The following is a 15,492-nucleotide window of genomic DNA, read 5'->3' on the forward strand; positions in this document are numbered from 1 at the left end:
CCTGTCATGAGTGTAGTCCCACAGGGTTCAGTCCTGGGTCCTCTCCTATTTGGTATTTACTTTTCTGAAGTCCAGGCCAACACGAAGGGGCTCTGGCTGACAAATTTTGCAGATTATTTCAAGTTGGGAGCTATTATTAACTCCTCAAATGATGCTGACATCCTGCAGAAAGGCCTCACTGAGGCCAACGACTGGTGTCAGAACCATGGCCTTAAGTTCAATACCAAAAAATGTGTCATCATCCCCTTTGGGAAAAACCTGGTTCCCATGAATTACCACATTGATGCTAGTCCTCTGAACACAGCAACCTTTCTTTTGACCACCACATTGCCACTGTGGTCAGAAAGTCCTTCTATGGGGCACATCGCATTACTAAGGGTTTTGCATTCAGGAAGAAAGAGTCATTGTCTCCCTCAACTCTTCCCTCATTAGGCCAATCACCGAGTACAATGCCCCATTTGGCATGTACCTCACTAGACACCTGCAACAACTGGAGAGGCCACAAAAGTACCTCACAAAGATGATCCTAGGCCTTAAACACTTGTCCTATATGGACAGACTCAAAAAACTCCAACTATTCTCTGTCTCATATGGCCTACTTAGAGCCGATCTCTGCTTGACTTACAAATCCATGTCTGACCCAGCTCTGTTAGAAATGTGACATCTAAAGAAATCCCAGTCCCTCCACCCCACATGCTCCAGAGACCTTAACATCATTACCACAATCAACAGAACGTGCTGGAAGGACAGGTTCATAACCCAGAGACTGTCCATGCTATGGAATAGACTTCCCATACATGTCAAGCAGAGCACCTCACTGGCCCTCTTCAAGAGAAATCTTGATGAGTGGATGGGAAATAGAAACTTCACCCTGAGGACCATTTCAGTGGCTCCACTCGACAGAGGCACTGGGAACTAAGGTCGGGTTGCGCAATGCCAGGGTAATCCTATGGGCTAGGCTTGTAAAGGCTCCAAGGCCATTAGCCTAGTACACACCTATGAACCTATGAACCTATTAAGCATTAATTAAAACTTAAACATTAGGCTTCAAATTATTAAATAAGTGTCCGAGGACACTTTCTTTATTGTTTTCATGCCGTATGGCACTTTGAGAGTGCAGGGGGTGTGTTACTGATCTGCGAGCACTGTAACACACCCCCTAGCACTCATTTAGTATCTGTGTACATGGCTCCCCCTCAGTAGTGCACCTTCATTAATGTTAAAGGCGTGCTGCCAAAAGGGAGATGCGAACATGGACACCATTCACTCCGTGTAAGAATAATGCTATTCCTACATGGAGTTTATTAAATCCACGGGTATGTTTATTAATAAAAATCGTATAACTTTTTCGTATAGCCCCTAGCTTTTAAAAAGGTCTGTATAGGTACTTTGTCATTAAGATCATGTCCTATATCAGCACGTATGTGAATAATCCATCTTGTTTCTGATGATGCAGTCCTATTCATAAAGTCACCTCCTCTGAGGGTGGCTACCAGTTTCTCTACTATTATAAACATAAATTTATGTGAGGAGTCAATTTTTGTTAATAAACATAGTTTTTAAATATAGGTTCTATAAGCATGTATATAAGCTGTTGAAAAATGTATGGTTCATAAAGAGTTTTATTAGGGACTAAAATGTAGTTATTGTTATATATGTATATTATTATGCATGTCTTGATGTATTTTTAATGTTAGTTTTGGTTAATACTGGCTTTTATGGAATCTGCACCTTGACAATTTTAATGTTTTAGCTGCAGGTTAGTTGCCTTTTGTTTAGAATATAGTATAGCAATTTCAGTGGAAGTAGTACTTTAAAAGTATGAATATTTTAACTGCAGGTATTTTTGATTGGATAGCTATTTAAGTATAGGGGTGTATTAAAACACGTTTTACCTGTTTTATTATCTGATAAATCAGTGTGTTTGATACTGCAAAAGTGCTCATAGTTTTAATAAAGCTACTGTTTTATGCCTGACCTGCATCAGTTTTGTTCATCTGCACTTCGTGTTATATACCAGATTTTTTGTTTGATGAATAATTTGTTTGTGTCCCTGCTACTGTGTTGCTTGCTCCCATAAATAAACAAAACCACATAGTGTTCAACCATTTCTTTGCAGACTATATACATACAGTACAACTGAAAATAATTTCAAATTTGTTTTGCTTTTCTCCTTCCCCCATCCCACCTCCTTACCACAACACAAAAATACTAGACAAAAATAAAAATAATGGAAAACAAAAGGCATAAATCCAGAAGACGTTTAAATACTTTTAGAGTTACAAACTTACTTGTCCTTCAGATCTTCTTAACACAAGAAATCTGGGGTCTATATTATATGCTCGAAGGTTTAAAACTTCGACTCTCATATGATTGACACCATATGAGCAAAGTTTTAAAACTTTGAACAAATAATAAAAAAAATTAAAAAAAAACAAAAAACTTACCTGAATGCTCTGGGCAGGGGGGGAAGCCCCCCTGTACCCCCACACACCCCTTTACTTAAATATAACAACTTTGAGATTGCACTACATTGAAGTAAAGGGAAATATTCCATATGGTGATCTCCATTGAAACTTGCAAGCTTTCGAAAGTTCGCTCATATGGTGTCGACCATATGAAGCTCGAACTTTTGAATGTTCGAGATTTCTAATGGAGCCCAAAATATGGACAAAACCGCACAAATAGGAAAATATATTAATACTATAAACTTAGAAAAATGCTAGAACATCACTTGTGTTAACCTGCATTTTCTGAAGGATATAGATTGTGAATCTCAAATGTATGTCATTATTTGGTGAGTTCAGTCCTGAGTCATTTGCCAGAAAAAGCAAATTTTTTTGTGAGAAGAACAGAACAGACCAAAAATATATAGGAGGCAAAAATCTGGACATTCTGTAAAAATATGGATGGTTGACAGGTATGCCTGTCAATCTGCTATCGTAAAAAACAGCCACCTACCTTTTATAGATGGACTTGGTTCAAGGAAGTTGCTTGTGCTTGCTTCTGTTCCTCAACTTGCCTGGCCACTCATGCTCACCCTGATAGCAGACTAATCTTTTCCCTAATAAGTTTTCAGTTGTCCTAAAAAGGACATTTTTTTCTATTGAGTAACTAATTTTGCCCTTGAAAGCATAGTTAAGAAAAGCTCCTCATAAGACGGGCTTCCCTTGTCCCTCGATCACTCACTGCTCAACCTGGCATTGCCAAATCCAAAATGAACTCCATACATCTTCTCTCTTTACTAGTCAAATGTTAGTAAAGCAAAGCACGTGCCTTTCTAAAGGCAAAGATCCATGGATGCAGAAGCTCATCTGGATCAATCAGGTCCTTTCTCACATCAATGTCATCATTTAAAAAAGCAGCCATTCAGGTCCTAAAGTAGACCTGATAGATTGCAAAAGCACACATTGGAGCCAGGAAGAGGTACAAGTGAAAAAAAATGCAAACCACAATCTCTTAACAAAGATTTGGCTGCCGAAACCTTGATGCTCACCTTGATGAATCCTGATGGCTGCATCCAAGTGGGGGCCCTGAGCTGTGCTGACAGATTTGGAGGCCCCCACAGTTGCAGGTTTTGTGGGTGCCTAATGTCGGCTATGCAATTACAGACCCATACATCTGACTAGCCTCATATGCAAAGCCATAAAAAGACTTACCATGGAACAAATCAATAAGGCCATAGGGAATCTCCAAACACTGGACCTGTCTCAGTTTGAATTTGTCAAGGACAGGACATGCTTACTCAACCCGGTACATTTTTTTGAAAAGGTCACCAAAGCAATGGGTGAAGGTAAAATGGTACATAATGCATACCTTGACCTGACCAAGGCTTTTGTCACAATCCTCCACTCAGGTATAGTAGAAAAGCTAAATAAACTGGGAATAAACCCCCACATTACCCACTAGATTGCCAACTTATTTACAGACAGGATGCAGGAGATCAAAATAGGGGAATCCACCTCCACAAAGAGACCAGGCACCAGTGGAGATTACCAGGCTTCATTGCTGTGTCCCCTCCTGTCTGGTGTCTACTTCTCTGAACTAAAAACTAATACTGAAGGGCTCTAGCTGACTATATTTGTAGATGACTGCAAGCTGGGAGCAAACATTGAATCTCCAAATAACTTAGCCATCCTGCAGAAAGGTTGGTCCCAAACAAATAAATGGTGCCAGAAATATTGAACTGAAACTAAATGCCAACAAATTCATTATTGTATTATTTGGGAAGTTGTTTATCTCAGGGAACTACCACAGTGACAATATTATGCTCCTAAGACTGAGCCAGTTGTTTGGGATTTGGGAAACTATGTGGACAGTGACCTAACTTTTGACCATGTGTCCACTTTCATAAGAAAGTCCTTATATGTTGCACAGCTTACAAACAAAGGCATTATGTCTAGATCTACAGATGTCATTGTTCCCCTTTAGCCAGCCCTCATTAGGCCAATCATTGAGTATTATGCCCCCTTTGGCATTTATCTGTCCAGATACATGCTTCAAATGGAATGCCCACAGAGATACTTTTCTGAAACGATACAAGATCTAAGCAATGTATCCTACTTGGGAAAACTCAGAGACCTGTCACTATACTCAGTATCCTATAGACTACTAAGAGCAGACCTGTATCTGGCATACAAGGCATCATCTAACCCAATACCAATGGATCTACTGTACATCAGCAAATCAAAACACATCAGAGATATTTAGCCCAGGGATCTAAACTTTTAAAACATCTACAGTGCAGTTTGGAGAGACAGGTATATCTCACACTGGATACCAGTGCTCTAGAACAGGCTTCTCATCCACATTAAACAAAGCTCATCCTTGTCCATATTCAAGTGCAACTTGGATCTATAGATGAGAGACAGAAAGATTACCCCAAGACCGCTCCCTGTATGTCTTCTGGACAGTGGCAGCTCCTAAATGCTTTATTCCACACTTAAAAGCCCCTAAATTATCTACGGTATGATCCCATTTATTCTCACTAGGGGTAATATATAATTATCAACCATGGGATGGACAAGGTCAATATAACACCCAATAGGATAGATTAATTCAAGTACCCTAAGGGAAACTGGCTAGGTTTAAAATTGCCCACAAGGGCAACTAGCCTAGTATTTACCTGTGAACCTATAAAATGGGTTTGTATGATCCCAGACCAAGAAGATATTTTTCCTTCTTTTGTATAAGTACCTTTATTACTTTTTTCCAAATCAAGGATACATCCTTGTCCAAAAATTGTGAAAGAGTACTAGCCCGACTTTTATTATGTCTTGTTCCTTCTTTTTCCACACTCCCATTTGAATGCCATCATCTCTAGGAGTTTTCCTGGACTCCGGCTTATCATTGCTTCATTAATTTCAGTTTCCTTTGTCTCTGATGTTCCAGAACCCTCTTTGAATGTCTCTTAACTCTTTTGTACCTATAGTGCCAGGCTTCCATTCGTTTAAATCATGCCTACAGCACAGCTCCTTTTATCAGTGGCATTCCTATCACGCCCACAGCCCTTATGAGCTTTTTCTACAAAAACTTAAATATTGCCTCTCATGTGATAATTTAAACATGCACTGTTATAATCAGTAAGTTTTAGGATTATGCATACTTAATTATATGTTAACAGATTATGTTTTAATAATGTATCCGGTAGATCACCCATGCTCCCATGTAAATACGCATCGCATACAACAGCATGTACCAGATGAAAGTCTAATGTGCTCCCCACTGTCTGTGAATGATAAATAATTTGATCTAAATTTTTTTCCCTTCTTTTTTGTTTTCCTAAAATATACAGGGATATCCTACCCACTGATGAAACTCCTGGTGGTGTATGGCATGGGCGACCATTCTTTCTGGAGCTGTATAGACATCTGTTGTCACTAAATGAATGTCCAGTCAGACGGGGAGGCATATGTGTAGACCTGGAGAGAACCAGACTGAAAAATGTACCAGAATTTAGCTACAGTAGGTGTAGTTAAAGTTCCTGTTCTGGAATCAATAGCCATTTTACAGTTTATTGTTAAAATGTGATGCTGTTTATTTTAACATTTCCTGCAGTCCTTTGAGCTTCTTGAATAGCTGTGAAACCTGGAAGATAGTAAGAAAAAAGCAAATGTAAATTACTGTTTTTTTAATAAGGTGACTCAGAAAAGAAAAGGGCTGGGGTGTTTACAAAAAAATGAATGGAAATTCAAACAGAACCAGATCTGAAACATTGTCATGTTTTGTTCTACTATATTTGACAGTCAAACTATATTTTATATCACAGTTGTATGCAAATACTTAGCCTGACATCAGTTTGATGAGGGTAAGTATATAAACATTTAGTTTAAAAATATTTGCTTATTTAGAGGAAATTTAATTTCCAAATCAAGGGTAACACACTAAGAACATGATATCTTCACAGAATTATGTTCATTCATTGTGCTCATTAATTATATTCATTCTTTGTTTCATTCATTATATTTTTTCCTTGTGTGAATCTTTTTAAATTGTTATTCAAGTCACATGGGGGACAAAGAATGAATCTAATGAAAGAACATTACTTCTGTTAGTTAGGTCTGATGAAGTCCATCCAATTTTGGATGGAAGAGCTTAACTGTGTTTCAGAAAAAGAAGATTTGTGAGTTCATAGTACACTAGAGACACTAGTATTTAAGATGAGAGAATTTTCTGATTATTTTGGATATGATGAAGTACCATGAGTGAGTACGAAAGCGGTTACCTTTTTGTATTGGTTTTATTTTTTAAACGTTTTATTTTACCTTACACTGTCTGCCTAACCATTTTTTTATTTTATTTTTAAAACCTTTATAGGAAGCAAAATTACACACTTTTCAGTCTGAATGCAAAATGAGTCTTTCATCAGACAGCTTGCAATAACACCTTCCCCCTCCAGTTAGATAAAACTGGACATTTTTAAGTAAAATTTAAAATAATACCTATATTTTTCAGTTATAATAAGTAAATAATGATGTGCTCTGGTACTTAGTGATTCCAATAATTTTAAAGTGTCATTCTGTCTAAGTCCCATTTTAGTTATATCAAACATCCTCATCCAAATAAACATATATCCAGTTTAAATGCGTTTCTCATTTTATGTTCCTAGTACATTTTTATGGATACTCTAATATTTTTCTGCAAGCTGTCGCTCATCTCCTTTGTTTTATCCACCATATTGTTTTGGAAAACAGAAATGGCTTCATAGTAAATCTATCCCATGACGGGCCCATTGTTTTCTCTTCTGTATTTATTGACTGTCTACTTGTTCTTTTGTCCCCTTCTCCCTGATAGTCTTTCTTTTATTTTTGTCAGTTCATGTTGTACCTTTTAGGTGTGTGCTTAGAGTTTTGATCCAAGTGGATAGAAGACCCTAAGTAGTGCAGAATAAAAAGACCTGCCATTAAGTTTTACTCTGTAGTATCTTATGGACGGAAGAAAATATTTTGTAGTGAAAGGTCATTATCCACATAGACCCATGTCTCCAGTTTTAAGATTCTTCCATCCTTCTATAAAATTGAAAGAATTTACACTTTTACCTGGTATGTCTGCAGTTTAATCAGTATAGGTCTTACCTGTTTTCTCAGTCTCAAATTAGAAATATTTCTTCTTTGCAGACTTACTATTTTAATATGAGAAATAGGACACTCATTTCATGTGCTGAGACATTTTCTCATAAAATCCTCACAGTTCATCTTTTCAATTTGTTCTTGCACTGCTGTAAACCTCAAGTTGTCTCGGTATGACCTGTCCTCATGTTCAGCCAGTTTCTGTGTCATTTGTTCACATTTTAATTACTTTTCCATTATTTTTCTTTTATTTCCTTGTCAGCAGTTTGCATACCTATTATTTCTTCTGAATGCCCGGTTAAATACCTTCTATATTTTCTGTTTTTTGCAGCTTTTTGTTGTTTAATGTATTTTAACAGGGAGCTACTTACCTTGAAAATTTCAGAGTGTATTTTCTCAATCCTTCTCTTTTGGGTGAATTGAAGAAATTTCAATTTCAGCTGCCATTACAATATGCTTTTCCCACCTCTGTTCCGCATGGCTTTTCTTTCCCCTTCTAAGATTTCACAGTTGCTCTCTTTTTTACTTAAGTTTTTCCTCTTTCAGGGCCTTCTGGACATCATAGACACTTCAGCTACCAATTTCTGTTAAAAGATTGACAATAATTTGCAGGCTTTTGTTTTTTTTAGTGGTTCTTAGGCCAGAACTGTTTTATCTGCTCACAGTACTATCACCATCATCTTGCCTAGAACACCAACGATGCTTCATCCTCTAATAGAACTGCTAAAAGAAGATGTAGAAGGGCGATGAGGTAACACTCAAGAACAGGGTTTCCAAAGGGGTCATTCTATGTTAGTGATCACTGTACCACTAGATTTTTACCATGTCAGTAAACTAACTGTGGTCACTGAGGTGTTAGAAATTATGGTGTTGGAGCTGTTTTATCGCAACAGACTGATGGTAAAAAGAAGCCTGTTGCTTTCTGTTTGAGAATATTAATAAAGCCTGAAAGGAGATATTCTCAAACTGAAAAGGAACATCTCACTGACATATGGACATATGAATACTTTTCATGTTACTTATTGGGCCTAGAAAGTTTCCAGCTACAGATGGATCATAAACTTCTAGTACCACTGATAAATTCATATGCCTCATATAATGTTCTACCACAATATTAACGGCTGTGGCTGAGGCCCAGTCAGTTTAATGTAAAACTAATTTATGTTCCACAGAAAAACCTGATGGTCGTCGATACCCTCCTAACACGTATGGAAGAAGAAGTAATGTATATACACAAGTCATTATGTCTAGCAGACTTGTGACTTCCCACAGGATGGGTATCCCCAGATTTGTAACTAATCAAGACACAGTCCTCAAGACTATAATTGGCTATATTTTAATGGGTGGCCAAGCAGATGGAAAAAATTCAGTCACTGTAAAAATATTTTGTTGTGAAAGCTCACATGTCAAGGCCTGATGGTCTGTTGTTCTACCAGGAGTGGATTGTTCTGCTAACTTTACAAAGAACAGAAATCTTAGGACAGATTCAAGAAGGTGCGTCAGGGGTTAAGAAAGTGCAGAGATAGGGAGTGAGAGATAGGGAGAAAAATATAAAAAACAAAAAATCACTGTAGTGGCCAAATGTCAGTGCTAATATAACCATGTCTGCGGGTCAATTCTGAAATGAATTTAAGCCAGCTTGAATACATGTCTGATTGCAACTACACTGCCATAAGGGTTATGGCAAAGAACTGCAGCAGACGTTTATGACCATAATGGGAAAATTTGCTTGGTAGTAGTAACCTATTATTCAAGAGACATCAAAGTAGTCCACTTGTCAACAATAACCAGCCAACAAGTCATATCTCAGTTTAAGGCAATGTGTTCTAGATGGTCAGTTCCTATAGAATGCAATCATGCTCAATGCATGTATATGGAACTTCAGAAATATGTAAAGGTCTATGGATTCATCAACGTGTGAGGTCTACATCATCTGCAAGTAAACAGACTACTGAGAGAGCAGAACAAATGCCTAAGAAAATTCTTAACCTGACAGATTTGCATGTAGCTCTGATGTCCTGCACTGCAATGCCACAAGGTGTAGATAGAGTGAGTTCTGAACACATTCAAACTACTATTCCAGTGCTTGAGACAAAGCTGTGCCAACAAGCTATTATGGATGACACTGTTGAACAAAATGACCAAAGGGCCAAATGTCCATATAGATATTTTTATGATGAAAATGTCTGTTCCTTGCCTCACATGAGCCCCATTCAGACTGTTCATCTTAAATTAGATGGGGAAAGGAGATGAAAGACAACAGCTGTGACTGTTTTCTAATCTGCAGAGATGAAATTATATGTGATCTGAAATGATAATGGAGAAGCTTAAAAGATAACTGCTTGAAGGGTTATGTTTTTTGTGTGAGTGAGTGGCATCTCTTGTTGCGTCCACTGCATGCTTACCCCTTTGGTACTTGTTGAGACACTTAGGGAAAGGTTAGGGGCGTACTAAAAAATTGCAAAGTCAGTGTAGTCTAACCATTCTAGTAATGTGAGACTACAGTGGTGGATAAGTTCAAGTTACCACAGCATAGCTGTGTAAATCTTCACAATAGTTTTGTTTTATTGATCTTATATTAAAATTAGCTGTTTCCAGAGTACAGGGGTGCCTCTTATATAAAGACAGTCTTCTCAGAAACAAAGTAAATTGATTACAACTGAACAACCATTTTTGAGATAAGATGTTTTGCTGTCAGACACAGTGTGGTCTGAGAAAAGCCACCTATTTAGATGCAAGATAAATATTTTGCAGACTACCTATAAAAGTAGACTTTAAAATTCCTGAGTAAATATTGTAAAATGCATGCACTAATTTTTTATTAAAATGCTAAAAACTGCAAATATTGTTAGTATGCATTCACTGATTACAAAACATGCAAACAGACCATGTTTCAACATTTTTACTTCATAACTTTGAGTCATGCTGTTTCTTCCCCAAGTCTGCTTTCATCTCCCAGCTGCACTCAGGGTATTTGCATGCCATACCATTCCCAGTGTGCTGTGTGGCTGCCCAGCATGAGTAGTCATACAACAGTGCCACTATGATACGAGCACTTGCTGTGCATGCACAAAATCGTGTACCACATCAATGCAATGATTGGTGGATGTGTAAATCAAGGTACTGTGTTGTTTCTTGCTGTACCACCTGGCTTCTGCAGGATGTCAGCACTGCATCAAACCTGACTGCCACCCCCCCCCCTTCAGAATGTGTGAGTTGGCATTAGCTGTGTATTCCCACCTTCACCTACTCATCCCTCCACTGTGTGGGTTGCTAAATGATCCCATGCCCCCTGGATTAGAGTCAAGGCTTCATCCATCTGCACTAGGAAGCCAACCACATTTACAGGTTTGAGATCATTCTAGCTAACCTAATTTATAATGTCCTATGTCTTCATTAGTCATCCAGGTATGAATGTTATTTAGCTGCAAATACCTTACTACCTGTCATATTAGTAAGCTTAAATGTTATGTTGTTGCACTTTGCTTTACTATTATTTGCATTAACTTGCAACTATAGCATTTATTTGGTTCTCTGACACCATTGACTATTTAGATTATACATGATATGGATGATTGTAGTACTGCCAAATGTTCAATTTAACAAAATGTTTCTGATAGTCTGTCTTTCAATTCAGACTGTTATTCTAAGTCATTAGCAGCAACAACGAGTTATTCTTCTCCATCAGAATGGAATACTCAGTAGGATTTACTTACCTATAGTTTCATAGGAGGTTACAAGGCTAGTGGCCCTAGAGCCTTTACAAGCCTAGCCATATTAATCCAAAATATCCCCATTTGTTCTTTTTTGGGTAGTTCGCTGAATGAATTTATGAACAGAGTAGATAAGTAGATTTGTGATCAACACTGGCTACCCCTGTCCATAAGGGACATGGGTGCCATTCCAGGGGTGAATTTGCAGTCTCCCGTCCAATTATCTAGGTTGTCTTTGAAAAGGGTCAGTGAAGCGCTCTGTTTTATGTGAACAGGGAGTCTATTCCAGAGATGTAGCCATCTCTGGGAGACATAGATGTCTCTCCAGCATGATCTGTTAATGTCACAAGCTAGGTTGAGATCTCTAGAGTGAGTGACTCTTTAGATTTTTGCTTTGCGGATGTGCAGCATTTCCAATAGGGCAGGGTTGGAGATTGCCTTATAGGCCAAGCACAAGTCACCTCTCAGACACGGCTTTCAGCCTGTCCACGTAGGTCATGATTTGGAGTCCCTGTATTTTCTTAGTGAGAAACCTCTGAGGTCTCTCCAGCTGCTGCAGGTGTCTGGTGAGGTACATGCAAAAGGATACATTATACTCTATTACTGGTCTGATGAGGGTCGAGTGTAGTGAAGTTATAACATCCCTTTACCTGGACGCTATGCCCTTGCTTATGAGGTGTGCTACGTAGAACGCTTTTCTTACCACTGTGGAAAAATTAGTGGTCAAAGTTTAGATTGCTATCAAGTTGTATTCCCAAGTCTTGCACCACTGGGTTGGAACTCAGGGAGTTGCTGTCAATATTGTAATTTGTAGGGAATTCAGATTTGCCAAAGGGAATAATAATACATTTTTTTGCATTTAATTTTAGACCATGGCTTTGCCACCAATCATTTGTTGGTGTTAGCCCATCTTGTAATATGTTGAAATTATTGGGGGAGTCAGTGATTGCTCCCAGTTTGCAATCATCAGTGAACTTGGAGAGCCAAAGACTGTCTACTTTGGCCTGGACTTCTGAGAAATAGATGCCAATCAGTAAGGGGCCAAGCACAGACCCCTGTGGTACGCTACCGGTGACAAGTCTATTGGTGGAGGTGGAGTCACTAATTTTGACAGTGTGTTTTGTCAAACATACTCTGTTGTGTTGTGTTGAGTACAAGGTTAGAATCACTAACTGCTTTTCTCTGCCCACTGATGTGTGTGACATACATGCACTTTTGTAGCATCTTCTCTTCTGTGCTCTCCTAACAGACTTCAGCGTATAAATTTACATCTCAATTTTTTTCTCAAAATTTATACAGAAATCAGTAAATTATAACAACAAAAACTACAGGTTTATAAATGTGTATCTTATTCTATTATTTCAATGACACATTTAATTAATTACAATAGAAAAGCAAGTCATATAGAGTCACATATTGCAGGACAGAACAATGACTAATTCATCTGAATGCTATTGTATTTTTCAATAACTTGGTCAAAATTCAGAATTTATTTTATGTTGCTAGCTCACATTCTCATTATAGAAATGTAGTTGTTATAAACAGTTGATAAAGACGGAGACTCTTTTATTCCATTTTTGAGATAATGTCTTGCTAGAGTTAGTAATCACCTAAAAGTAATGTTTTCAGTGTAGCTACACAATTTAGTATATGGGTATTAAGTAAAACCACAAATTTTGATTATAAAAAAATGGTGTGACCAAAAACCTTTGTGAAACCTTGAAAATTCTACTAAAATGTAGTAATTAGTATGCTTCCAATCAGCTTTCAATTAACTTTCACATTTCTGGCATGAATTATTATTGATTTTTAAATGTTTACTAATGTTATATGAAGCAAGGAAAACTCTGCTTGAAATTGCTATTAAAATACCTTCCAAAATAAGGAAAAGATTATAATAGCACATTTCAGTATATTGTATTTCCAAAATTTGGAAAGAAGAATCAACTATAACGCTCCAGAAGGAATTCGTAATACATTTTGTATATTCTAAAGCAATTTTATAAAATGTAGAATGACTATTTGCCTATGTTGCTATTATTACAATCATTATCATTATTAAATATCAACTTTACAAATAATATGAATTGAGGGAAATTGTTTTTTTTTTCTTTTGTTGGAATACCATGCAGTCTTATAATTAAATACTTCCTCAGGTGTTGCACATTCAGACATTGTTCCTTATTCAAATTAAACTTTTACAGAAAGGCTGGGATTTATAGATAAATGTTGCTGGGTACATAGCTCTAAACGGCATGTAGCAGCTAGAGTGGCATGATCTGAAACTAATTAAATATGTATTAGGGCCAGTAGAGCACTGAGATCTGAGTAAATGATTGGATAGTAAATTTGAAAGACTATGCTACAAGAAAGAATGGTGCTAAGCTGGCACAGTGGATGAGTCATGATAGATGGCTATGTGATCAATGTGGTGGACATCACCACCAAGGCCAGTTAAATAGCTTAGCTCATTTTCATCCAGGCATACAAAGAAGTGCCACATGGCTGTCACTCCAGATAATTCCACAAAGGGCAGCACAGCAAAATGCCAAACTTCCACAACAGACAGCTCGCAAAGGGTCAGGAAAGCAACATGCCACCCAATTTATCACTGAAGGGTGGTAGAGGAGGAGGGGAAGTAGGAAGGTGAACTAGGAAGGTGAACTACAGTAAGAAGAAGACACAAGAGTAACCATAATGTGTGACTGAGAGGGAAGGAAAGCAATCTCTTTTGTTGGGAAGAGAGACCATTTTCAATACTTGAAGAAGAAGGGTTGTTGGGTAGGTACAGAGGAATACTTGTGGGAAAAGATGCAGGGAAAGGGGAAGGAAGCAGGTTCAGACAGACAAGCATAAATGCACAGACAGGCAGGAGTGGTACATACACAAAAGGTAGGGACAACAGTGATGGACTCAGACTGACAGATGTTGGTCAGCCAGTAATGGGGAAGGTTAAGTAATGAATGGTGTATGTGGAATAACACAACATGTAGGTAAATATCTGGAAGGAGATAGGACAGGGGTCATGGTCAGATGGTAGGCTGGCTCAGAGGGCAATAGCCAGCTATTATTCACATCTGTGACTGACTTTATGGACAGGATGCAACTCTGGTGGCTTGATAGTTAGGGCCAGCCTGTTTTGCAACTTAGCAAGTCATGTCAGCAAGCACTCCGCTCTGCTGAGCAAGCATTAAGGCATTCAGTTCTTGGCATATCTCTTATGGTACCAGCCTAATGGATGCTCAGAGATAATAGGAGACCTTTCAGAGCCAGTGTCAGACTTGGATCCTCTGATCCTTTGACACCATGACTGACAAGTACGATGGAGGCCACCAGTGACCATCCAGGTCATCTTCAGCAGGGTGACCTCTGTCCTTCTGTTGAGAGGAAGACTTGGTGACCACTACTGGCACAATGCCAGAGTTATCACCCAGCTCATGTTGAAGTGACTGCTACTATTCTGCAACTTTACCTGCAAAAGAATGAGAAAAAGAGAGCACATTAATACACAAATATGGCATGCACACAATGGCAGGTATACACTCCCGTGCCACACATGACATATGCATTTTACTGCTGGGAAAATCATGCCTCCTCCTGCATGTTCTTCTGTTACTCCTTGGCTGCTTTAAAGAGTGTGCGCAACTCAGTACATGTGTGCAACTGGTACAGCAATAAGAGGAAGAAAAATGCTTACAATACATTTACATCTGTCTCTCCTTAACCTCTGTCTCCAATTACTGAATTAGGTCAGGGTGGCATCCCTGTAGATCACTGTATTAATGCCAGCACTGCTCACTGGAATAGGTGATTCCACATGGTGTCACTTGCTATTCTGGAAAACTCTTGTGTGAAGGATCCCCTTTCATAAGGGGCTATCATACGTTCTCAGCAAGTTCTCAGAAAAATCCCACTGGAGGAAGAACAATATCTTGTTCTACCTTCTACCTCTTAAATCAAGCAGGAGCCATGACTACTTCACAGATCCGCCTGAGGAGCAGAATGGTAGCCTGTGCATATGGGCCACATTTGGACTCATGTGACCTGCATCTCAGTGCAACATCAGGGAGCTACTAAACTGTTGTAGGCCAGTGTCATGACACTACATGTCCATACAGGTTAAGTCCACAGTCATAATGATCACATGCTTCCACAGAGCTGTGCTGAGCATGACTAGCACCAACTGGGCTGGGTACTGCACTGCATTCCAT

The sequence above is a fragment of the Protopterus annectens genome, chromosome 2.part0 (assembly GCF_019279795.1).
Source record: "Protopterus annectens isolate FY-2018-M chromosome 2.part0, PAN1.0, whole genome shotgun sequence".
NCBI classification, from domain to species: domain Eukaryota; kingdom Metazoa; phylum Chordata; order Ceratodontiformes; family Protopteridae; genus Protopterus; species Protopterus annectens.